Source organism: Spodoptera frugiperda, chromosome 30 (assembly GCF_023101765.2).
Source record: "Spodoptera frugiperda isolate SF20-4 chromosome 30, AGI-APGP_CSIRO_Sfru_2.0, whole genome shotgun sequence".
Taxonomy (NCBI): Eukaryota; Metazoa; Arthropoda; class Insecta; order Lepidoptera; family Noctuidae; genus Spodoptera; species Spodoptera frugiperda.
Window position 1 is genome coordinate 4,513,985 of NC_064241.1, and position 26,387 is coordinate 4,540,371.

General features: G+C 35.3%; 1 protein-coding gene across 7 annotated transcripts in view; it reads right to left on the minus strand.

Moving 5' to 3' along the window:
- LOC118269554 (cadherin-99C) overlaps nucleotides 1–24,252 on the minus strand; it is a 153,697-nt gene extending 129,445 nt beyond the window's left edge. For 4 of the 7 annotated variants that reach the window (XM_050706768.1, XM_050706767.1, XM_050706769.1 and 1 more), the window contains exon 1: nucleotides 23,935–24,252. The gene's annotated coding sequence lies outside the window, so the exon portion shown is untranslated. Of the gene's footprint in view, nucleotides 1–1,397; nucleotides 1,456–23,934 lie in introns of all 7 variants that reach the window. The other 3 variants (XM_050706771.1, XM_050706770.1, XM_050706764.1) reach the window with 2 other exon arrangements.
- Between the last annotated feature and the right edge of the window lie 2,135 nt (nucleotides 24,253–26,387).

Sequence of the window (26,387 nt, forward strand, 5' to 3'; positions counted from 1 at the left end):
TGAATAAAATAAATAGGCTATTGATAATCCTAATCCTTGTAAACACGAGGGACCAATGTTCGCGACGCTATCCGATTCGTGCGTGGCATGCATGTCAACAGGCGCGTGCGCTGACTGCCAGATGCACGAGATTATGTTGTGTGACAAATGTGCGATGCAAAATTGTGTAGGTCATTTTGATGGTACTTTTGTTGGCATTGAGAGAAAGTGCATACAGTTTATATGTATAGAAATTAATATGATATTCAGTTTTTCAATGTGGCTTTGACCTCAAATAATTGGTGGTTGATATATATTAAGTTCCGTGCCTCAATTTTTAACTCGCGCACTCAGAGTCATGTAATGGTTACTTAACCCAGTCCTTAGCAATTGTTTTCTATACAAAATCCTTACTAAAAAATAGTTTAAGTAAGCATTAAACGACTCTGAGTGTGGCAGTAAGACTTTTTTTTTTTCATAATTCGTTGTTCAATTCCGTACATGTGCCTACTTAAGTAAGACTCGTCATGTTTATTTAATTAGACCAGTATTTGAATATTATCTTTGTTTATAAAAAGAAAAGATATGGTTACTTTTTAGAATTCACCAAGCTCACATTTAAAATAAATCATTCAATGAAATTAAAAAAGATTTAAGCAAAACAGTAAAACTTTATAAGCACAACAAAGCCAAGTGAACAAAATCAAAATTCAAAGCCCACGATCAGCAATTCAAATGTCATATAATCTGAAACGATTTAAAAATCACGTTAGGAATACATAAGTACCAATAATGGATGAGTTTATGCACAAATCGCGTTGCATAAAAACATTAGACGAAATAGGTGAATCGCTGAACGTCATGGCAATGAATGCAACGGGAAAATGCTTGTGAGCGAACACTTGACATTGTTCGAACTCCGATGATGTGACTGACTTGGTTTCTGCTTGCATAAAAGCTCGTAATAGTGTAATAGCCGTGAATAGAAGCTGGGTGAACGGTCTGGGAACTGTATGACTACGGAATAGCGGTAAAGATGTCACGAAATGCGAATTTACCACATGGAACTATTGTATCACGAATTATTCATAAGAATGTTATGGGTATGTTCAAATGAGATCAAAAAGGAATGTGTTACTGTAAAGTTGCCGACGCAAAACCACATCACATCAGGAAAAGCAATATACCTTTCTGAGAGCCTCAGATAGGGTTAAATTAGTAAGACCCCTTTCCCTCTGATACTAATAGTCCCAAGCTTTAGTTTAAAGCGACAAGACCAACAAACTATCTAAATCATCAATAATGGTCGCAAGGAACGCAGGACTAGTTTCCTTTACGAACACAGGTACTGATACACAAGTGAAACACTGGGATAAAGAAGATTAATTGGCAAAGCAAGTTAATATACGATCGCTTACCAAACAGCTTGAAGTACTTGATAGCGATGTCTCAGAATTAGTTGAATGAAATACTAACCTGAAACAAAAGAAAGTGCACATTAATACAGGAACAGATAAAGCAGAAACAAATATAGCCACGGATACTTTCTAGATATCTTTTATAGAACACTTAAACGGCAGACATGGACGTAAAATAAATATGGATATTGTTATCGGAACTAAGGACCATTCAAAAACAACATCCTATAAATAGGGTAAATGGACTAAAACATGGTATAGTGGCGTCGGTCCTTTTGTCTCAGATAAGGCCTGCTATTACTTGGGTTCGCGGCGCCCGCTCCGGTGCAGGCGGAAGCGATAAAGTTGCATGCCGTGAGGGAATCAGATTGGTGGCGTCACCTCATCTATTGGCACGAGAATAGAGCAATAGTGGCGTGCGTTATCTTACTTGAGTGACTGGTTGCCTTTCGTATTTTTAAATAGTTACGTAGGTGGATGTTTATAGAATTCTCTTGTATTTTAGATGTGTGAGACATATTTCTTCTCTCCTTATGTATTCATTAGTAATTTGATACCAGTATCAATTTGTTTTTAATTTCCATTATAATAAATATTAACATGTATATTTTCTACATTATTACCTTATACGGCGAAGGCTTTGATTTTATCAATAATTTCAAGTTCAGCGTTTTGGTCTTGACCTATGACGGAGCTAGTGCTTATTACTGTCTATAATTTATTTTAATTATATGCAGACTTGAATTTATATGTATGTTAATTATACACGTGTTCAGTTTCTTTTCCTATTTTATTAATATTTTCTTGATTATTATTATTTTTCTCAGTGACTCAAGGAAATATCCTTCTACTCAAGTATCTTTAAATATAAAATGACTAATACACGTTCCACTATGAAATCACTGATCTCTGATGTAATTAAGAATTATACTCGTGTTAATTAAGATTCATATTAATTGATCACGCAAAAAAGTTATCAATTGTAAGTCTGACAGGAGATGACCTTAGTGATCATGTGTTAATTATAGGGTATTGTATTGATTCAAGTGTAAAATAATCGATGAAGGCGTATTTAATAGCAAAAAGGTAATTTGTTAGGATCATCCATGCAGTCATCATATTTTGAAAAATGTGATAGATATGTATAATAGCCAGTGTGCATTTTATTTAAAATAAACATTTCTAAAGACAAACAATCGTGTTAGGTCAGCCTCTACCTAAAACAATAAATAACGGGAAAGTAGGACTTAAGTGAAAAACCCTACGATACAAGAAAATCATAATATCGATAAGTGACATTTATTACCAGTGTGTTTATGAGCTAACTGATTAAAACTTGAAACAGGTAATCGAATCGGTTTAAAACATACAAACAATGTTTAATGCTACAGCTTACATAATGTTCGAGAGTAGGTAGTTAATTATGATTTGAGTCCCATTATTAATAATTAGTTAAAGCTAAGCTTAGCTTACGCTTAGCTGGTGACTTTAGGTACAAATTTGAATTTTCGTACGATTACCAAGAGTTTAAATATCGAAAAATGCAATGAAAATCACAGTGGCAAATTACACATAAGTATTAAGGAGCCTAAACTTTATCAACTTACTGCACTAGAGACATTTAATGATTACGTTAACTATTCCTTAGTAACAATTTTGTAACGAAAAAATTGCTAAGGGCTGGGTTAAGTAACCATTAAATGACTCTAAGTGTAGTGGTTAGTTATCTACAACCCATTAAAATACAATTTCCATAAGCTCCCATTTTTACAGACCTCAAAAAGTTTAATAAAAAAGCCACCAAATTGCTCAACGGTAAGTGAACAACTAAATGCCATGTAAATTAATAAAAAGTGAAATGAGATAAAAAGCAAAAGAAGGTCAAGACACGTAATCGTTATTTAAGAGCCGGTATTATCTGAAATATGGAAATGAAATCATTTCTGACTGTTGCATGGTCCGGTTAAATGGCCTGTGAATTCAAGTTTCTGTGTATGACAATCATCATGAACGTACACTACTGAATAAAGAAATCTACAATTCGAAATAATAATTAATTAGATTTCAAAAGGTTTAACACCAAACCTGAGACAAGTCACAGAGAAGACAACCTGTCTTCTGCTAACTTGCTTTATCAAAGAAACTAATGACACAAGCTGCCTATGGAAATAAATGAACATCAACGACTGCCGTCTTCGGAAAGCTAAAATACAGCTAATTTTCGCAGTAAACCAAGTACGTGTTCTCATTTATTTCATTCAAATAAGGGAAAAGACGAGCTATCCATCCATTTGTTTCGCCATACACATTTAACTCTTAAACATTTCACATAACAGTACTACGACTACTAAATTAGTATTACGGGCTTTGCAAACAAAAACTGCCGATAAACCAATCAACTGCAGCTTCTGCCAATGACATTGTTCCGATTAAACTATGTCTCATTGAACTGTCAACTTGGCATAAATTTCAATTTACTCTCTCACGAACAAATAATGCGTTGGATGTTCGCACGTAGAACAGTGACGTATGTAGTTAACAAGTTACCTACCATTTAGTGTTGTTCCGTTATTGCATTTCGTGGGAGAACTAAACAAAGGCGATCTATTTAAATTGTAGTACGAAACCTCTTGTTTGTACTACGTGTGTTCTGTGTCTTCATTAATCTAGATGCCAATCATTCAAATCCAACGAGTTCGCTATTTTGAACCTTAAAGTTAGCAATGCATCCCACAAGTGACATTCTAGGTTATAACTGCGGTTGGAAAAACTCGTCCCATTCGTTCTGAATGACTACCGTTTAGGAGTTCCACTTAAAGAATTTTTGAACCAAACCTTCAATGATGCTCCAAATATGGTATAATCGTAGATGTCCCGTCTAAGTATTACCATTTAAGTATAAACCCACAAAAAGTCTTCAAATTAGGGTTTAGCCTAACGACTCGCATGCAGTAAAGTTATTTTCGGAGAATGACATCAACGAACAGGTTTCCTTACAACCTCAAAACTGATTTAGATTAGCTTACGCTTAGAATTGCATTCTATAGATTATTAAGAATTATAAACAGGCGGATAAAAACTCCTATAACACCTACCTACTCAACTGCAACAACTATTAAAAAAACTTATGGACAAACTTGTTTTACCGGAAAGATTAAAGCAATAATCATCAATTTTTAAATAAAACTTGTGTAACAGTGATTAAAAGACCAAATTCGTGTTTGGTTTTCTAATAAGATAACTCTTGATTTATTAAAGTGCAGGTATCTTGGAGGCTCCTATGAAGTTCAAGATGATTAGAATACCGAAATTCTAACAGTATCTTTGTAACTAAAGATGTTAATGAGTTAAAGAGAGTAAAATGCAGCTCCAGTATGAGTAACACTGATTATAATCCATCCGAATACAATTTAGTAGTAACCTCAAGCTCATAAGCAAAGGATCACGATGAAAGAAAGCACCAAAATATGGCTTCCTATTGGCCACCACTAAAGCATGACAACAGAATGACGCATCAAATAACACATCATTAAACCATAACAATAGGTGAAGTAAAAGAGTCAATACTCGTTATTCAAACAAAACACCTATCGCCAGTACCGTACAAAGCTTTCTCGACACTAAAATCGAAAGTTATACACACATCAGCGATTCCGAACACTATTTCACTCATCACATGTCTGCGATTCGGTTCGAAAAATTCGCGGCTCTTAAGTCTTCCACGGGCTATTGTTCCGGCCTTAGATTAATGATCGCGTGTGGTACTAAGGGGACTACGTGGGAGAACAGGAATATGGAACATGTGAACCATGGTTTAAATGCAATTTAAACTTTATAGTATCGTTCTGTTCTCATCGTAGTGAATGGCGCGGAGATGTTTAGTACCGATGCGTACTACTTAGTCACTTAAGTGTTGGATCGTTTTATTATAATGTTTAGTAGAATGGCCATCTTAAATACAAGTTAATATTGCAATACTTTAATGGCACTATTGAGACTGACACGGACGTAAATAGAATATCGTACAAAGATCACCTACAACCTACAAAAAATCAATACTGTATAAATAATTACCAACACATTCAAAGATGTTTAGCGGAAAACTAATGAGTTCAAAAGGCAATTAAATAAAAAACTCAACACATAATAGCAATCCCAAAACGAATGTCAAAACATCTCATTAAAGCCTCCATTAACATAGCGAATCTTAGTTTTTACCTCATACCTTCCCAGAAATCGCAAGGTTATATGAATAAAACCGCACCCATTCCTCTATCAGACCATCTAACATCAAACAGTCGGCTAATGGCTGCGTCGGCAAACAAATGGACGAGATAGTGGGACAAAAAGTACGTTGTCTCAAACAGGTTCTACAGATGTAAGGGTACCACATCCGGAGGTATGACGCATGTATCGGGTGACCGTTGGTTCGTGTGTAGCTGGTGTGACGATGAGAAAAGACAACGTAGGTAAAGTAAGTACACATCGAATGCACTTAGTAAGTAAATATGAAACATGATCTTTTCACATAGTATTTATTTTTTAATCATCTATCTTGCTTTAAAACTTTGTTCTATGGACTTTAGAATAACACATTAAAATCCTTTTTAAAAGATATGGGTGAGAATTCAACCTGTGACAACAAAGCAGGGAACACATCGTGCTGTGTAATTAGATGCCCATTAGTGAATCGGAGACTGGAACTAAACATCAAAGACGTAATAGGACATTTGAATATAATAGAAGATTTATTGATAGTTTTAAAAGTTTTTGTAGACAATACAGACAGAAAGGACAAAAAAGAAACTGCAGTAAACGGTCACGTTTTCTTTAAAACTAAATCGACAACAATCGACGAATGTAATGGTAAACAAATTGCTTGAAACGAAGACGAAGATCAAACAGTAGCAAAAGTAACACTTTCTTCAAATAGAGTCATTCGAAACATAATGGGATTTATCCAAAACAAAGTTGTCGGAACTTCCCACGATTAGAAAGACCCAAGTTTTTTCACGCGACCGAAAGACCAAGCGAGATTAGTTCCCTTGCCGGGAGCCATCCCGCCGTGCACAATAATGATAGGGATCTAAGCAATTATGTTTAAGTATAAAATAACATATTCATAAAGGCTTGGTGCATGGCAACAGGTAAAATATTTATAAAATGAGGTGCCGTTTCCTGCATGTCGCCGAGTTTTGTTTACGACTCATTAAATTATTATCTACCTACACATTTTGGCATACCCAAAATTCTAGATGACACAGTCTGACTTCCAAGTAATTTTATCGGAACTAAAATTAAATATTATCCAAACAATAATTTTCAAATGGCATTAAATCATTTTAAAGGTGGCATAACTTTCAATGAATAATTTGTCTGACACCCCAAACTTAGATAAGTAACGATAAGTGCACTCAATTGTTCAGTTATTACATTTCGATCGATTACTTGCTCCAATGGTTCCAAACCCGTTAATACACCAGTTAGACATTTTTTACTCACAAAAAGCACTTGCCATTGCTAAACTTAGTGGTTTCTCATAACTTCCGCCAATATTTAACCCAATTGACTTGTTACTTCACCATTGTGTTGACAGTAAACATCGATAAAATAAGATCCCATTTAGGCCTGGTCATAATAAGCCATTATAATCTATTCTTCATGTTTAAGCCATAAAACTATTACATCACACTTTCGTTCGTTCACAATTGCAACATTGATGTAATTGGTGCTCATACATAAATCTCGAACTGGAGCAGCTTTTATTTGTGATAAATCGGTGTGACTACACCGGTTGAAAACAAAAAAAAAAGTAAATACAAGAGTGCCTTATTCCTCGTACGTGTTGGTTTTATATTGTGTTTAACAAACAAAAGACGATAGACCGTGGTTCCGAGGACCAAGGTTTCGACGGTGCGGTGGTCTGTTCGGTGAGGGGAGGGGGGAGTAACGACACGGTGCTCGAGCACATTCAAAGAAGCCGCAGGATAGATCCTGGTGCGGTCAGACAAGCCGGAGGAAACCCGATTTCGTCTCGCTCAATCTCACGACATAAAAAATATACCCGATAACGTTCGAAGCAATCATAACCAGTACTGGATAAAAACCGCCCAGTACTAATCACAACATGGCGGATATAAAATGAATCATCTTGAAGCTTAAAACTTACGAAATCTTTGACTCATGTAACTAGGTTATTCGGTTAAACGCAAGCTTTTATGTTTTCAACCAGATAGGTATCAGTGATACATTGCTAAATCCATTGGCCAGTAAAAAAGAACACATAACTAACACAGCAGATAAAATTTTGTACGTAATATTTATAAAAACATTATCTTTCGAATTTATCTCGTGAAGTTACTTAATTCCATGGACGCATGGAGACTGTTCACGTGTCTTTAACTCTTAAGCACTGACCGTCCGATCGTTCCTGCCCGATGAGCCGCAAACGTCATTTGTCGTCAGCGTTAATTGAAAGATTCCCGTTGTTTTACTCCATTTAGTGAACTCTAATGACACGTAATAAAGACGTCCAATGATAAAACAAAAAGATTGGAATCCCAAAACAAAGATTGATCGAGCGGAACAGTTGAGTAACGGCTAATTACATTCTTTAGGGTCGAATTGGGAAATGGAACTGGAGTATCAACGGCATGCTTTATTTAACAAACGGTACTTGTTTAATTCCATGTAATTTTACTAATGCAGCGTTGATGTTAACAAAGTACACGACAGACACAGTTATCCGAAATCATAAAAATATATGTTTGATCAGAACTACCTACGTAAGTAAAAAATACAAAAACCTAATTAGCGAGACATGCTCAGGTAATAAACCACTAGCTATGGGCACAACATGCCGTTGAAAGTTAAATAATAGGCTGGCTTTTGATGGGAACAAAGGGGCGCAACATACTCAAGCTGAAGGCATTAATTAAGTCACAAAAATGTCATTATGACCACTACATTCCCACACAAAGATTTTAACAAAGCTTTCCAACTGCATTCAAAAGGCCGTGTCGTTCGTTCTATTTCTATAGTCCTTATTTTTCTATTGCCAGAGACACTATCTGTAATAAGCGTAAAAAATGTCCAAAGGATACTCTCGACTCGATTCCATCTCTCGATGAAACACCTATACAAACAGGTTGATGGTCCAATCAAAAAGCATGTGTCGCTTGCGTGTGGGAGTGAGATAGGCTTATCTAAGCTTGTATTGTAAAAAAAGGGACAACAAACGTTGCCGAAGCAGTTGTGATCCCAACCGTTGCATCACGATCTAAATTGACAGTTCCAGTATTTTTTTGTTCAGCAGAAAATAAAACTCTTAGCGAAGCGTAATACTGTCGACTTGGGTTTATAGTTTTTCGTATTTTAATACAACTGGATTGCGGTACTAGCAAAGATTTGATGCCGATAATATACCATTCGAAAATGTCGTCTTCACAAGTAAAGATGTTCATTGGCAAAAAATATATCAGTTCAAAGCGCAACACAAAAGCGTCGCGTGAATCGTTTGGCGCAAATAAAAAAGTAAAGCAATGACGTCTCCATTTGTCGGTAGCAAAAGAATTATAGGCATTAGAAGAACTTTGAAGCGAGAATTTGGCTTTTTAGGATCCTTTTTTCAACTCAACAAATCGTGTTAATCGTTCTTATCTCTATCTAGTAATTGATTTAGATTGGGTCTTGCTCTTCAGCTTAGAAGCAAGTCCGCATAGAGCGTAACCTTGAAAAGTTTTTTTTATAGCGAATTTCTCAGTAAAATCATAAAGTTCGGAATGTCCGGTTTATAGATCACATTCTTTTCCAGTTACTGAGACCAAAATTATTTTTACATTGAACTGGTTATAAAAGAAGTCCATTAACAATAGCTTTGCCAAATGTCACTGCGAATTTTTTGCTAACAATATGAGATCAATGTACGAGCCTTATCTTTCTATTTGTAGGTGTCAATCTAAATACAGTTTTACAATTTATAAAACACTTGCAGGCTACACATGTGACGGGGACAAGGTTAAGATAGTCACGAGCAAATAATAATGTTCTTTATAGAAAAACAGCTTCACAATTATGTTATAGGTTAGCTAAAAGGTCAGGTGTATCATACAAGAGTATTTTTTTTATTTATTTGCTTATAATTTTATTATGTCATAATGTAGTCATCAAGTAGAACAAGCTTTATTAACTGTTCTTCTTAAGTACTTCGCCAAAGCCAAAAACTCTTAAGAACTCATCAGTAGGTGTTCATCAGGAGCCTTAATACGAGTTTGCTTTACGTTTAATGTTAGCGCGTTCGGTCCTGGGATTGGTTAGTTTATTGAAACTGGCCAATGAGAGTGCCGAACGCGCTCTCGTTGAACGTAAAGCAAACTCGTACTAAGGGTACTTACAATAAATGTTTCTGGCTGTTACATAATATATCGAGCTTCGTTTCCAAATCTAAAAAGCTAAAAAAAAAACTATCTTTTATGTTTTATAGACGTGAAATGATGTTCAAATAGCCCACCTTATTTATATTACCTACTCAAAGAAACAGGTAGCAGCTGTTCATTTTTTGCCCACGTTGTACCTTCATTTTTACGCCGTTCACGTGGTTTACGATGTGTAGTCTCTTCAAGCAGGTTTTAATTGGACTAACCTAGATAATAGGTGAATTAGAATAACTAGACATAAGTACCGATGGCTAATGCATTGAAACAACTTCACGCCAGTTTTTTCCCTGAAGGCAGGAAGAGGTGTGTAAGTACACATACTTATGCTAATTATGCTAATGTATTAGAGACGAGCCTATTGCCACACTTTAGTAGACACTAGTTATTATCAAACTTCCTCTGTATTAGATGAGATTAGCAATATGTGGCATGTAGGCCTACGGCCAACCAATCAGGTAATTTTTTTTATGGAATAGGGGGCAAACGAACAGGCGGGTCACCTGATGGGAAGCGATCAACGCCGCCCATCACAGGTGCGTTGCAGGCTTTAAAAAGAAGTACGCTCTTTTCTTGAAGGTTTGCTACTTCACAAACTGATAAACCGTCTATCTAACTTTTTTGTGGATCTATCTCCACGAAAAAATTGCCAAACAACTTACTGCAATCCATGCTGTTATTACTACTTACCATTTTTGAACCGATTTCTCGAGAAGAAATTTTACGATAACTATTTGTTTAATTTCACAACCTTCTAATTAGAACTAAGCGTATGCATAAGCTGTCTTAATTCCATTAACTAGATTCCAAAGCTCTCTATTTCGGGTGGCAGTCGAACAATAAGTACTAATTATTATTTAATTAATCATTTAGTTGGTAAAAGTATGGTCGTCACCACTAGATGTCCTCGCGCGGTGTTGAGGTCGACTACTATCGAGAGTACATTCCATCCAGCCGGCTGATATCATTAGTAGATCAGTTAGCATTTAAATAATTTATACGAACTATTAAACGAAACTTAATCGCTGTAATAACATTAGTGTCATATAGTTATGAAGAGCAAATTACTTCGTTAAGTAAAAAACTTGTTGAACTTGATCAAGAAGTACCTAATTTTTTTTTGTCAGAGTCATATCGTCAGTTTTATGATTCAACCCGAAGCAGATGATGAAGAAATAAATACAAGTTATGATGCACAAATACAAGTTTTGGTAATTGACTTCAATCCATTCTGAGCTAAAACAAAAATCTTAACCAGCCTTTCCTACAAAGCACCTGCCTGATAAATTATGCATCAGGGAACTAAGAAAGCTTATTTAACTAGTACACTGAGAAAGTTAACAAAACAACGTACCTACATATAGAGCATTTCATAACACCAGTTGACATAACGATATCAAACGCCACCTACAAAGTTGCCAGTCGATTATGACCATTATGACCCTATAAGTTGGAAATAATTTATCAGCTGAACTAGGTAGCCATTGTTTCTGTATTAGGTTTTACTTACGTAAAATTTATCTTGGAGTCACGCGAACTGTATTGTGACAGAAGTGACAGATTTCCCGCTCTAGTGTTGACACTATGGCACGGTTTGATGCAAATTGCTTACACTAATAGCCCCTAGGTATGTTTGATGTCCGATTTGTCCATTGCAAAAACTGCGTGTCGAATACCGTGTAAAATCGTCCACACAAGTCTTTAGTAACCTGTCCTTAGAGATCACATTACGGCTATCGTAATCGTAACACATCTCATTTACTTTTTTTTTCTGGATGGTTGAATAGAGATAGAGATATCTGCGTAGCGGATCGAAAATTTTGGTCATGTCCAAATTCTGGACAAAAATGCTAAATATTTAACAGAAATCTAAACGCCATGTTAATGTTGAGAATTCCAAAGAATCTTGAATTTGATAAGACTTTAATCAAGTACGTTAAGTTCAAAAACTTCATTTAAAACCACTAGACGTGGAAATAACACTTTATCTTAAACATAAAATGTGACCTTGATATAGCAAGCGAAGCGGCAGCTGCAAAAACTTCAGATACGATCAAATGACAGTAATGTCCTACTAAACTGGGCTTATAAGAACTCATACGTCTCTTGGAACTCAGTAAGCTTGCCCTAGTAGTGAAGTAGATGAACGAGATAGTATAAGGGGCTACTGACGAGATTCCTGTTCGTCATTCTCATGTGAACCTTTGCCCTTCACTAGTCTTCATAATTTCATGTATGAAGAAGAACATACACGACTTTATTATCACCTGTCGCAATCTCTTCTGCTTGAATAAGCTGAATGTGGAAGGTTGCCCATTATTCAATGTGATGGACGTCGATGAAAGATGAACAAGGAGTAAAGAACATCGCAGTTTTAGGGGCAGGTGAGTCATGATTATGACGTAACCTATGCACATTGACAAAAGAAATTCAGTATTCCAGATTATGTAAAAAATTGGTACTAGATCATTTGTAGGTTCTGACTAGATACTGACCTCGTCACCAACAAATCACCACATGAGAGTAAGAAGGTGGAACAAAACTAACTTAAAAGCTTTCTAAAGCCAAGCAGCACATTCATGCTTAGTTTCACGGTTTCCCAGTCAAAGTTCTTAACCCTGACAAACATTAAAATGCCAAATGCACGTTAGATGCTAGTGTAGACATAAATAAAGGCGATACACTGGCTCTTGTAGAGGTATTAACATTATTTGACCTCGTCAGCCAAACGTAAGCTCCAACACGGCGCGTTCTAAGTATTAGATTTATTGTTGCAGTAGAAATCAGAAGTCGTGTCTTGTTGCACGGCTATTATTTAGTCAAACATTGTTCCTCTGTGGGTAATTTCTTAATGGATAGCTGACTGTGGTAGGATTGGTTACGTCATCATGGAGATAGATGACGTTTCATTGGAATTAAAGCAATTATTCCACGGTTTATGTGCGAAGCTAATGAATCTAGAATTCTAGACGAATGACAGCAATCACGTCCGTAATATCTAAATCATTTTAGCGATTACAAATGCAACTATCTAACATGACGTGACGAGTTTCTAGCCTAGGTTCTAAGTTTTGCCATCATAGATAATTCAATTATGCTAAGCTACGAAACAGTTATGATAATATCAATACACGAACACCTTAAACTTTAAGCTTATCCCCAGAACAGCACAATACACAACAAAAACAAACAAGGAAGGATTATAAATCCAAACCCTACACAAACAGATTAAAGCCACAGCCTAAAGAATTACGCAACGAACCAAGTAGCTATCAGAGATCGTGGTTTCGAACTAATTACCCAATTTGTCACTCTATGTCCCATGATTTGCGTGGTTAAATATGCACAGAGTCATGCAAATTCTCATAGCTGTCACATCAGATTAATGGAGTCCTACGTGTCTTAGAAAAGGCTGGTCGACATGGCCTTACATTCCTCAACAGGTTAGATTAGTGCACTTCAAGCTCAGATAACAATGCGATTGCAACATGCCATGATGTTTGGTTTGAAGACAATAAATTCTTGATACACGTAGCTATTTGAGACAGACGTGGTTTCTGCGAATAATTTGCTGCGGTTTAGCCATTTGTTTTTGGTGTTAATTGGAATTATACCTCTTAGGTATTTGTGTAGGAAGAGTTGTTTTTCGGTTAATATTTTGTTTTCTTTTGTGATACTTCTAGTCTGATTGAAAAAGGCTCCTAATTTAGCAAAAGAAATTCCAAAAAAGTAGTATTCCAAAGTCAAGTATCACTCACTTCTCGTCAAGCATTTCTGATTATCACAAAGAACTTCCATATCACCTTAAACATTCAATCTTAAAAGAAGCTCGGAAATAGAGTGACAATATCTTGATGTCCAGCAATTAACTTCTAAACTAAGACAGCTACTTAACACTAAAAGAAAACAAATAACTATCTACGTGAATAAAAAATCTTGGAATTCCGTAGATACGTTCAAAGACTCCATTCCTACTAGTTATGAACGGTTAAATCACTTTTTGCTTTTACTTCAACAATCTTAGTATCAATACAAATACCTTATATCACCGTAGAAAAGTACCGCTTTTCTGAGACATCAGTTGGTACCAACCTCATAGCTTCTACCTTCGTGCAATAAAAGAAATAAAAAAGCCATGCCGGTAAGAAGCTCCGATGAGTGCCGTTGCCATTTCAAAGATATTCGAAAAAAGAAACACATTTGAAACGTTAGAATTTATCTTACGTCATGTGGTCATAGGTTTGACATTCGATTGACGTGTGCTTGCGCGGTTTTTTTTTTTTGTTTCATACAGTGATGTGATGACTTTGCTACATGGTTATTTTATTAAAGTGACCTCTGATTTATAGATGATATTATTATGGTTTTAATAAGCTAAACAAAACTATGTTGATATGTTACGACGTTTCTTTCACTTTTTTACTACCAATAAAATAGTCGTTATCTCATAATTATCTCTGGCTATTTTAACAAATACTTAATAGAACTATATTTTTATAATAACTATTGTGAGACATAGTTAATAATTTACGCACTGCTATTCATGATGAAAAATTCCTCTGTGACTTGAAACTGGTAAAGCAGTTCTCCACTAATTTACGTGAGAAAACCGGGGATATATATCAATAGACTTTATTCCCAGACTGTACATATCAATCCAAAGATTTCGTATTGAGATCCGTTATTAATTTCGACCATAATATGTACTGTAGTTACACCTTCATAAGAATCTATTAGCCTTTCCCAAGACGATCACCACTCCAAACATCCATTGTAGGCGCGTAACCAATGCTTAAATGTTAGTAACGAATTCATAATCACTAGTATTGAATAGTTATTTGTATCGAAACTTGTTCTGTTACGAAGTGACGAATATAGTGCAAGGGCAAGTCTGAACCGACCTTAACTTGACAGAACAATGCTTTGAGATGAGGTAATCGTAACTAATTGATCTGGTAATAGTAAAGCTTGATTGGAATGATCCATCAAAATATTTTGTGTGTTGTCAGTTAGTTTGTAGGTACGTCGTGCTAACCATTTGGTTTTGGTTGTGTGATAAATACTATTATTGTCTTTAGTTTACCTTTCATTTTTATATGACGAATAAATAGTATGTAGCTATCACAACCATGAGACTCTACTAAGCATATCGAACTAAAAATAACAAACTTCACAATAAACATCTTCAGTTGACTAGAAATAACACCTATACCTATTAATACACTTGCGAATGAATTAGTTGACTTGACTAAAATTAATATTAAGTACCTAGTTACTTGAAGTGGGTACATAAAAGTATTACAAGTCGGAAGCTTTAGGTCAAAATATTGGTATTTTTAAAGGGTGAAATCATTTAATGATTTCATGGCGAGAAGGAGTGTCTGACTCTTACTGACTAAAAACCACCTCGTTCCTACTCCTGATTTTCGAGCTGGAGCCCCAGTAAACCTGCTAGGTAGTCCGCCGCTCAAAATATTAGGATGGGGTTTATATTCAGCCATTCGACTAGGCAAATCGAAATAAACACCCTTGGTTATATACCTATGTCTCTCCGGCGTCAAAGACACGAAACTTGAGATTAGGAACATCATTGTCTTAAGTAGCAGCCAAGCGTGTTTCAGGATTACTAGCTTAGCCATGCTTTTTTGGTACCTACTATTAAAATGACAATTCCAGAATATCAAAGTAACACCAAAAAAAGCCATTATTTCCTTACCACAGACATCCGTATGAAATTCATTGGCCACGCATAACTTAGTTCCCTACATAAAGTGTTCAGGAGGTTTAAAAAATCAAGTTTTTAACAAAAAACGGTTTAGACATGGCGTTCATAATATTGACTTTTAACTCCACTGTGTATTTCTGTGGCCCGGTTGGCAAACACAGTTGGGTCAACAAAAAACAACCGGCCGATTTCTTGTTCGAGGCCAATGGCCAACAATAAAAACGGAGCATAATTTCTTCTTCTATATTTTCGCGAGATGGAGACATCCGCCAGGTGATAAATGTTATTAACTTTAATATAGAATCAAGATTGATCGACTCTGTAGATTTGAAGTACGTGACGGTTTGACAATCATATTTTTGGCAGAAAAAACTTGATAGAGAGAAAGAATTTGATTTAAGAGAAGATTAAGGCTTTTGACGATTTGCACAAGTGTTAGACTGATTTGTCAAACAATTTGAATTTAAGGTGTTAGTTACCTTAAATTCATGATACGCTAATTCATATTTAATTTTTTACATAGAAATAGTAACTATTCCTTTTATTTCAAAAGTTTGGTAACTACCGAATTCCAATTTAGATACCTCATGCTGTGCAGAGTTTTCTACCAGTTTCCCATGGTAAAAAAAACCTTTGCAAAAATAAAGAAATACCTCTATATAATAATATTTCTATTGCGTAATTCCGGGGAGTTGAGTCCAGGGCATTATACGCAATTAGTTTCGACATTTATTGCCATAGTTCTTTAAGGTGCTTCCGCCGGTTAATTGTGAGGATAGCCGTAATCTTTAGTAAGCAGGATACATAATCGCAGCCTCTAGATCGGATCATAACTTGATTTTATGGGAACATCTCATCCCCTTATAGATGTTGCGTGGGATAGTACAGTCCGTTTAATAAGGTACCTACTTACTTATTATGATAATTTCTTTGATTGTGAGGTGGTTTTATGATTATTACCACATGTATCTTATCTGCAGTTCAATGTTATACCAGGAGGTGCAATATGTTCTTATTGGTATGGCACACGCAGGATACCAAACTAACATTAAAGTTATCCAAAGCAGAATTTTGTTCTTAGTTTCTGGATTCATTTCCGAAAGAAAAATTTTAATTAGTTATTTTATTGGCTATCTTCGTTTCTTGTAATAAAACTATAGATAATATTCTACTAGCATCTGCCCTCGTCTTCGGTGGCATTCCCGTGGGATAAGAAGTAGCATGTGTTATTCCAGACCATAATTAACCAATTTCCAAATATCAGCCCGATTCCTTTAGCTGCACTACATATAAAACACACTGATTTGACTTCGTTGATATGAAAAGAAACGTGTAGCTATTTAATTTACACGTTATGTTTTTGCTGGTTAATTAAAAAACAAATAAATCTTAAGTACCAACCGGACTTGTATCAAAATTCATGAAAATGGAGCACTTGCATATTGATAGAACATTAAGCACCTTAACAGGTACCATTTGAATTAAATATTTATCAGGCGAGAGGAATGTTTTGTTTGCACAATTGCCCGTATTTAGCTGCGGTATTCTCGTGAGAAATTAAGTCAGACTTTTCTTGGAATAATCAACCTGTTTGCTTTGCTTAGCTTAGGAAGTATTTTTAAAGAAACGCTGTGTGGTTGATGCATAAGTTTCTAAAGAATTGGTTGAGAAATCAATTTGGTATGAGTGGTGTCGATGACTCAGTCATTTGGTGTCAATTGCTGGCATTTTGCTTTTTAACAAACAGACGGCTTAGTATGAGTTTGTTTTAAGCAAACTTGTAGTAAGGGTACATCTAAATACCTAAAAAAGTATTTATGGAAAAAAATTGCTAAGTAAAGCAGCAAAATTAGGTAGGTGGCACAGCGAAATTGACTGTAATCTTCAATGCCTTATATTTTTTTTAACTTTGCCCCTAGTTGGCACGCGAATACACATGTATATTGAACGCTTGGACGACGTAAACATCACAAAAAAATAAATAAACATCAAATAAATACACCTACAAAAGACGAAGCCAAAGACTACGAAAATAATCTACATAAAATAAACAAAAGGAAGACTGTCTAACTAATCGAAATGCAAAAAAGGACAGGTGTTAGGTAGCGCAAACGTTATCTAATTTACAGATCCCGTTCATATCTCCCTATTACTATTACTACACCCAGGAAATGAGGCCATACTCAGTAGACTCGCCTTAGGACAATAAAATGTATCAGCAGCGATCATTCAATCTGAAGTTAACCGCATTCGAACAGCAATCAATAGCTAACTTCACTGTATTGATATTAGTGGTAACTTTAATGGAGTTAATGTACCGAACTGTTTTAGACAATAAGTAAGTGCCTTTCTATTCCCGAAGGGGTAAGCAGTGGTGTTAATGTTACACTTAATATATAAGTACTAGTAGGTGTATGGTACTTATGGGAGACACACGTCTCCCTAGGTATGTGCCGTAACAGGCGTTGCACTGTGGGGGTTCCGGAGCAGGTCTAATTAGGAGACTCGGTGCCCCTTTATAAGTGCTGAGAGTAGCCACCGGGGTGGTTCTAGTGAGGTAAAATATATATAAAGGCTTCAGCCGTAATTAAAAATTGGGGTATGGCGCTTTATAACAAGGTCAGTTTTCATGAAGTAACACATGTTATGTGTTACTTCATGAAAACTAACCTTTCACCAGTTGTTTTGAGATCCACGTCATATATTTTAGACCGGCCCGCATTTCAGAGATCATGCTATTTGTTATACTAAGAATTCAATAAAAAAGAAAACAATTTTAACTAAACACTTAGCTCGATTTACAACTGACCAGTTATTCGTTAATGGAGATAAACTAACTAAAACTAACGGTTTTTAGACAATAAGATAATTTAATTCAATAAAACCTGGTCTAATCTGAATATCTTATCTTGGAAGCAGAGCTGTGTTGGGAATCAAAGAAATTGAATCAAGATACGACTGCGGACGTCGTTTATTTCTGTATTATCTTTACTTGGTTGAACCTTAGCTATATAATAAGAACAACTGGTAAAGCTGTTGTACCACTGCTGTAGTTTCAAGTATAGTTGGTCGTTTTGTAAGACCAGGCAGTCAGTATTGAAAACATAAGCAAAGCGAAGCGTGAAAACTAAATACAAATGATCTTTAAATAGTCCCCTAATAATAATCAATCTATTTCCGCAACGACAAGAAATAACTATTACACCAACGTATAACCTTGCGCGTTGAAGTCTTTTACTTACCATACACTGGCTTCAACTATGTCACTGAGAGACCACAAAAAGCGCAACAATACTGCATGATAAAATCGTGTAACTACAATTCTTTATTACACAATAGACGTTAAACAGACAGTCATTGTTAGCAACGACTTTTGACTAAGACAATAGCACGATACTGAACACTAATTATGATTGTATCAATTAATTGGCAATTTTTGTTTTGATACGTGAGATCAGCTGCTGTAGTTGATGACAGATCTATGATAGATATATGACGACAGTTTAAAAGTATTTAGTCATCAGTGTTTGTGTGTATAATGTTTTCTTTTCGGCATACAACTACATGTAGATACATACATTATGGAAGACAGCTACCGGCGCTCTTGAGACCCTGTTATAGGTATACCGGTGGTGGTATTCCTAGATTGGGAGCAAGGAATCCTATATCTGTATGAGATTCTACATTCTTATAATAATTATCGTAAGAAATACTAAATTAACTAAAGATCACGGTTGATTTACATATATTAATGGAGAAAAAGCTCTACTAGTTTCGAGTCACAGTTAAGAGTCATAATTAAGAGTCCCTCTGGGACTCGAAAGTAGTAGAGGTTTTCTCCATTAATAAACGTGAGTAAACCGTGATTTTTAGTTGGATTCTACAATATTTTAAAACAGTGGAATGAGGGGAAATATCTACTAAACCAAGAGAATAGAAGAAGTTAATTAAGTCCACTATGTACAAGTACGAGTTTCTACTTAATTTGATGATAATATCAAGTCCTTCAACATGCAGTCATATCGAATCATTTCTTTCGAGTACAAAAACATTTAGGAACGCAAATAACAAAAAGAAATACCTTATGTAAACATGTTGACAAATAATATAATCAAATCTCGAATGTTCTATAAACAATAACTTTTTATGTACAATAGATTACAATTTACATTGCTCAGAAGTTTGTTTTCAAACAATCATTTATTAAACAATCATACTTTTATTTTGATTGTTCCTTATTTTGAATAGCTACCTAGGTAGGTAATTTAACGTATCGTATCGTCACGCCTTTTATCCCAGAAGGGGTAGGCAGTGGTGCACATTAAGGCGCGTAATGATACACCCACTTTTCACCGTTTATGTTATAAGTCCCATGTAATAGGGGGTGAGCCTATCACCATATACTGGGCACAATTCCAGAATCCGTGTTACTTGCAGTAAGACCATCATGGCTGAAATCAAATCAATACATATGCTACCCTCAAATGGTGATTATACATACACCTTTACTCCGGAAAACTTACACTCTTATTACTTACACCTCACAGTTCAAATTCTAATGTTATAATATTATATTGGGTTATAAATATTCCTAGAAGTTTCAGAAGTTAGTTAAACCAAATAACCCAGTATTGTCAATAACAGCTACCTTATGCTAAAAGATAACAAATTGACATTTATTTATTCAGGAGAACGTGTGCTTTAAGGCGATAAATTCACGCCAAAAGCCGACAAGTCAATTTTAAGAATAATTAGGAAAATTATGAATATTGGTTTTGTTCATGAATAAATTATGGATTTGTTTGCAATAGCTACTGCAGCTGGTCTTGAGTGGCAGAATTGGGGATAGGGACTTTTCCACAGACATGCGCTATGTAGCTATGTTGCGAGGAATCCCTTAATGGTAGTTATTACGATTGGGTTGGTATATGTAGTTCTGACATAGAATTATAATTATTGAGATCTTATTACATTGAAATTGCATTGACATTGAGATTGATTTCGAGAGTAAGCGCCCAGATCCACAGATACATGTAACTAAAATATTTATGTGTTTCTAACATTGGTAAATTAGTAAAGTAAAACTATAAGTTATGCCTAAGTACCTACTTCAATTTCGAGATTCGATCAATTAACATTGGTTTTAATAGTTTCTATTAGGTATTATGTTATTTATGAAATCGGCAAGTCATGTCGTTTTGATATTCACTGCTACCACTTAAAACTCGGAGCTACCATAAAATCCATTTTAATTCAGATCACAGAACAAGTTTTACTCGTTATTCAATAATACCGATACCTAACTACTTAATATCGATTCGTATGTGCGAAAATTGATTATATTACCATCAGTCACTAAAATACGATTTCTTTTTTTTATAACAAGGATAGGGGCAAACGAACAAATATATCTGATGGTAAGCGAACGCCACCCATGGACACCCGCAAGTCCCGCAACACTAGAGAAGTTACGAAGTGCGTTGCTGGCTTTTTGGGCGTTATTATTTTTGGTCTTAAAAGGCCAAAGTTAAAGCAGTTATTCCAAATAACAGGTTTGCCGTAAGTATTTTTCGAAACTGTTTCGAAACTGCACCCTCATTCATGACAAGCGGGCGTCTTAAACCTCTGGGCCACCACGACATGCAATTGTGAACGATGCTTGTTTAAAAATGTGCTCAAGTACTAGGTTACTTTGTATGGATAAGCCACATAAGATGAAAGCATATTCGCATGATGGTTTGTTTAGTTCGCGACTTTCTCTGTGTAGAAAATAGGAATACTAAGTACTTACGTGAGTAAAACCTTTAGGTATGGGTATTTCCAAAGCATGCCTATACATACGGGTAGACAATAACATAAACACGACAGGTCAGTGACCTGCAGATCATTTATCTATCTATTATATCATGTACCTTCTAGCTTTTTTTCTTTCCTTTCTGATCTTAAAAATCGGTTTGTCTAGTGACAGACGCTTAGCGGAGGATTTGCCTTCAACAGTTTTCTTTCGGCAGTTAATGCTTTAACTGCAGCTTTTAGCTAGCTAGTTATATGCGACGCGAAATACCTAACTTGAAAAAAGTTATAAGATAGCCTACCTAGTTGCGTTGCCTATTGCCTATCCCGTTTGAAGAATTCGCATAATTTTACCGCAAGGTTTTATGTTTTATTAAAACCACCGACGCTTCGGTCATGATAACTTATATTAGTTAGTTATTTATTTTACCTACAGCATTAAGGTCGATGAAGTCTGAGGTTTATAGGTACCTACTAACATTTACGACGGGCGTAACTTAACATAGCACTCTGAACTGTACTGCTAGCTCAGTACCTATTTCACAACAATACAGACCTTTACAAAGTAAGCAAGCAAGAAGGTGATGTTTGTAGAAACAGTTACTACAGTCGAAAAACTTGTAGTTATACAAAGAATAAGTGTGTCATCTGTGATGATTCCAATAAGATATAAAAAGATGGTTTTAAAACCAAATGCAGCTATTTTGTCATAACTTAAACTAAGGTGCCTAGGTACCTAACTAACTACATTACGAAACCTACGACCTTAGAATAAACTAGACTAACTTATAGGTCCCTAAGGATACTCTAGCTCGCTGAATACGAACGTAAAATTTATACATTTTTTACCCGACTGCGCCAGAAGGAGGGTTATGTTTTTCGAGTGTATGTATGTATGTATGTATGTATGTATGTATAATTGTTTGGCACGCTCTGCAGCCTAAACGGCTTGATGGATTTTGACTTGAGAGGTGTCGTTAGATTCGTATTTACTGTGAGAGTGACACTGGATATATCAAAATTAAAAAAAACAAAATGGCGGATTTTTGGCGCCAAATTCGAATATTGCTCACTCTCTAGCCTGAACGACTCGATGGATTTCCGCTTTATAGGGGTCGTTTGATTCGTATTTACTGTCAGAGTGACACTAGATATATCAAAATGAAAAAATAATAAAACTAAAAATAAATAAATAAAAAAAGTAATTTAAAAAACTAAAAAACCCGACTGCGTTTCTTTATAATATTAAAATGAAAAAACCCTAAAACAAGAAAGTAATCGTAAAATTTAAGCAGTCGGGACCCATTCTAGAAAGCAAGCCGTATGTGCCCTCACAAAGTCTTTATATTTAGAATGGGTCCCGACTGCTTAAATTTTACGATTACTTTCTTTTTTAGGGTTTTTTCATTTTAATATTATAAAGAAACGCAGTCGGGTTTTTTAGTTTTTTAAATTAATTTTTTATTTGAGGGGAGAAATTCATCCGATGACTTCTCTCGCCCTGAGTGAGGCGAGAGAGTGTCAGACTCTTACTGACTAAAACCCTGACGCTTTGAGCCGGAGCTCCGATAACCCGTTAGGTTATCCGCAGCTCGGGATCGGGAACTCAAAATTACCGAAATGTATCTTCAGTGCGAAAAATATCGAAATATCTAAAACATTTGCCCTGCCCACACCCATTGTAGGTATCAAACGATCATTATAAAAACGGAGTACCAGTTGTAAAAGAACACAAATAGTTAATGCATCGAAAAGCGGAAATACTAAACAATAAATTGACGATTTAATACACCATCAATCGATTTAATGGCAGAACGAATGAGTTACAGTGACAGATATCGCTCAATAAAAAAAATGGTTGCCGTTGTAGGTACCTAGGAACTAGGAACCAATGAAATTATCGAGATTGATAAAAGATAACTACGTATCTATACATACCGTTTGTAATTGGTAATACTGCAAAATAATAATACGCTACTTAGGTAACCTACCTATTAATTTATAGTTACCTGATTATAACTACGAAACTTTCATACCACACATAGATACCTACTTACGCAAATTTAACTTAGATATCTATTGAAAAAAATCTAACACGCATCGAGAATCTAATAAGTAGGTAAACTCGAATTTGTTTAGTAATGTGCGAAACTAAAAACTGGTTTTGATAGGTAGTTAAATAAAATAGCGGGAAAAAGCAATGTTCTAAGTAGGTATTTGAATTTTGAACGGCAAAATATGCAAATAACAAAGTTAATAAGTAAACACATTTTGTCTATGTCGCGAAATTCCAATTGGTATTCTTTATTTACCTACTAATGTACGTAGATACTTTTCTAACTGTATTCTTATAGCTATGTTTTTATTTAGCAAAATAGGTACTCAAGAATCATCTTGGCAGGTAAACGACATAATAGGTTCCTACTGTGTTAAATTAAATAAGTAGGTACGTACAATATTCAGCCTAAATTATTAAAATAAAGACAAGGGTCGTTTTGTGGCGCGTACCAGCGTAACACATGGCGCACTTCAAAGGCTTTCATTAATTAGTTACTGAAAGGGTAAAGTAAGCAGATAGATTACTTACGAATAAAATAGGGCTGTTTAGCGGTCCACCTGCCTACTGTATGGGTACAGAGGCTGCGTCGGCGTCCCCCCTGGAATGCGACACCTGTGACCACAATCACACTCACAGTACCACTCCGACCTAACACTTTTACTAGTCACAAAATAAAAAACAACGTTTTCACACAGTATACCACACAGAAATATTCAAATAACGTTATTTCCTCTCACATCCCTTAACTTCGGCAAAAAGTTTCGCGGAATTTGGGCAACGACCACGTACAGCCTACCGACCAGCACCAAAGAGAGCGGCGAACGAACTCGATTTGACGTAAAACGGAGTGGGGATCGCGCGTGAATAGCCAACAAACGACGCGACCGTGGCGCCGCCACACCTGTCAACGCGGTATACAACTCTGCGACAAGCAATGAACCGAGGCGAAAGTAGAGGTGCAACGATTACACGACTGTGTTTAAATCGAGCTTATTTAAGTTCCTTATTCAATAACAAATTATAATAATTTGAAACTGTAGTCATTTATACAGTTAAATGTTAAATACGATAAGAATAACTTTCTTAGGAAGTATTTTATTGGTAAATAAATTCGGTACCGTTGATGTTTATACAAGAAAGCTAATTGTATTGTCATTGCTTATAAACAATGATGTCAAAATATAAATGCTGTCACTATCGAAATGACACAATTCTGTATGAGTATTCTATAAAACTTATACTACCCACTAGATTACAGTAGGTACTAAAGTACACATTATTTTGATCCTTACTGCACGCAGATTCATTTTCCGATTATATAACTAGCGGTAGGTCGGGTGTAGGCAGGAAGAAACTGTCTTCGAGAAATTATGCACCACAATACCTAGTTAATTGAAATTCTTCGTTCCAACGAAGACTGGTTAGTGCAACATTCACTAATGTCTGTTTGACAATCCGTGTAATGAATACTATTGTGAATACCATAAACTTTGTGCAGCCAATTTGTTATTGTTGTGGTGTATAGTTCAGTTAGATACTTAGGGCTGCGTAGGTATAGTACGTAGTACACAGCAATTTTACTGAGTTACTTTTGTGGGTCGAATCAGTTATAATAAATTCGTTTTTAACATTAATGTTCTATTTCTCTTGGTGCGTGTATGTGCTAAGTACCTTAAGTATTTAACTGACGGTAATTACTATAATATAGTTTGAAAGTTTGAGCAATAGATGTGTTAATTCTAATAGCTATTAGCTAAGAATTACTCAAATCGACTCCTAAACACGGAATTGTCCAATTGTGCATTTCAAAAGCTGTCAAGTAACTAAACCGCCTACTACGGTCAGCAATTTATGATGTTAGTGAGATCTTGACGTAGTTGATTCAAATTTGTAATTTAACATAATATATTTATTAAGCTGTCTTGTTTTATTATTGACATTAATTTATGCATATAAACTAAATAAATGTTGTTCATCGCTGATCTTAGATCAAATATAATTTAACTTTCATTTGTTACTCAAATTTATACAAGCATTGCCATGATGGACATATAACAAGATAAGTATCGTTATCTTTCCATAAATTTTATATTTAATAGATCGGCGCAATGTGTTAAAAAACGAACACAGCTGTATTGATAAGTATTAGTGCGACCCAGGAATCGAACCTGAGACTCTCTTACGCTGTAATCATTCAAGTTACTATTCCACCAACGCATTTAGATAGAATGTTCATAACGTCCTACTAAATCTAGATAGACAGAATATTATTCTTTGTAATTTTGAATAATTTATTTATAAAGCTGTCTTGTTTTAATATTGACATTAATTTATGCATATAAATGTTGTTTATCGCTAATCTTAGATCAAATATAATTTAACTATATTTTTATTACGTAAATTGATATAAGCATAGCATTGACAAATTAAATAAATGTTGTTCATCGCTGATCTTAGATCAAATATAACTTAACAAAATAACAGCAATTTTTTGTTACTCAAATTTATATAAGCATTGAAATTCTCTGAAAACATATAACAAGATATGTACCAATCGTTATATCTCCGTAAATTTTATATGTAGTAGATCGGCTTAATGTATAACAAAACTAACACAGCTGTATTTATCAGTATTAATGGTATTAGTTCGACCCAGGCATCGAACCTGAGACTTTACGCCGTGAATCTACAAGTTACTATTCGGGCCACGCATTTAGATGCAATTTCCATAATGTCCTACAAACACCATGTAGATAGAATATTGTTGAGTTCTCAAGTACTTAGTCACCACTGTCAGTAGTCGATATACCCAAGGTAAACACTAAATCGTAGATCCCGATTCCACGATGAAACAATGCCGGTGATTACGTTTAATCAGATGTGACTTAACTTGACTGAGTACGTGTAGTATTGTACTGATCTCTGCCATTCATAAATACGTAACTAGGTATTTGTATGTATGTAAATTCAATGAAAATACA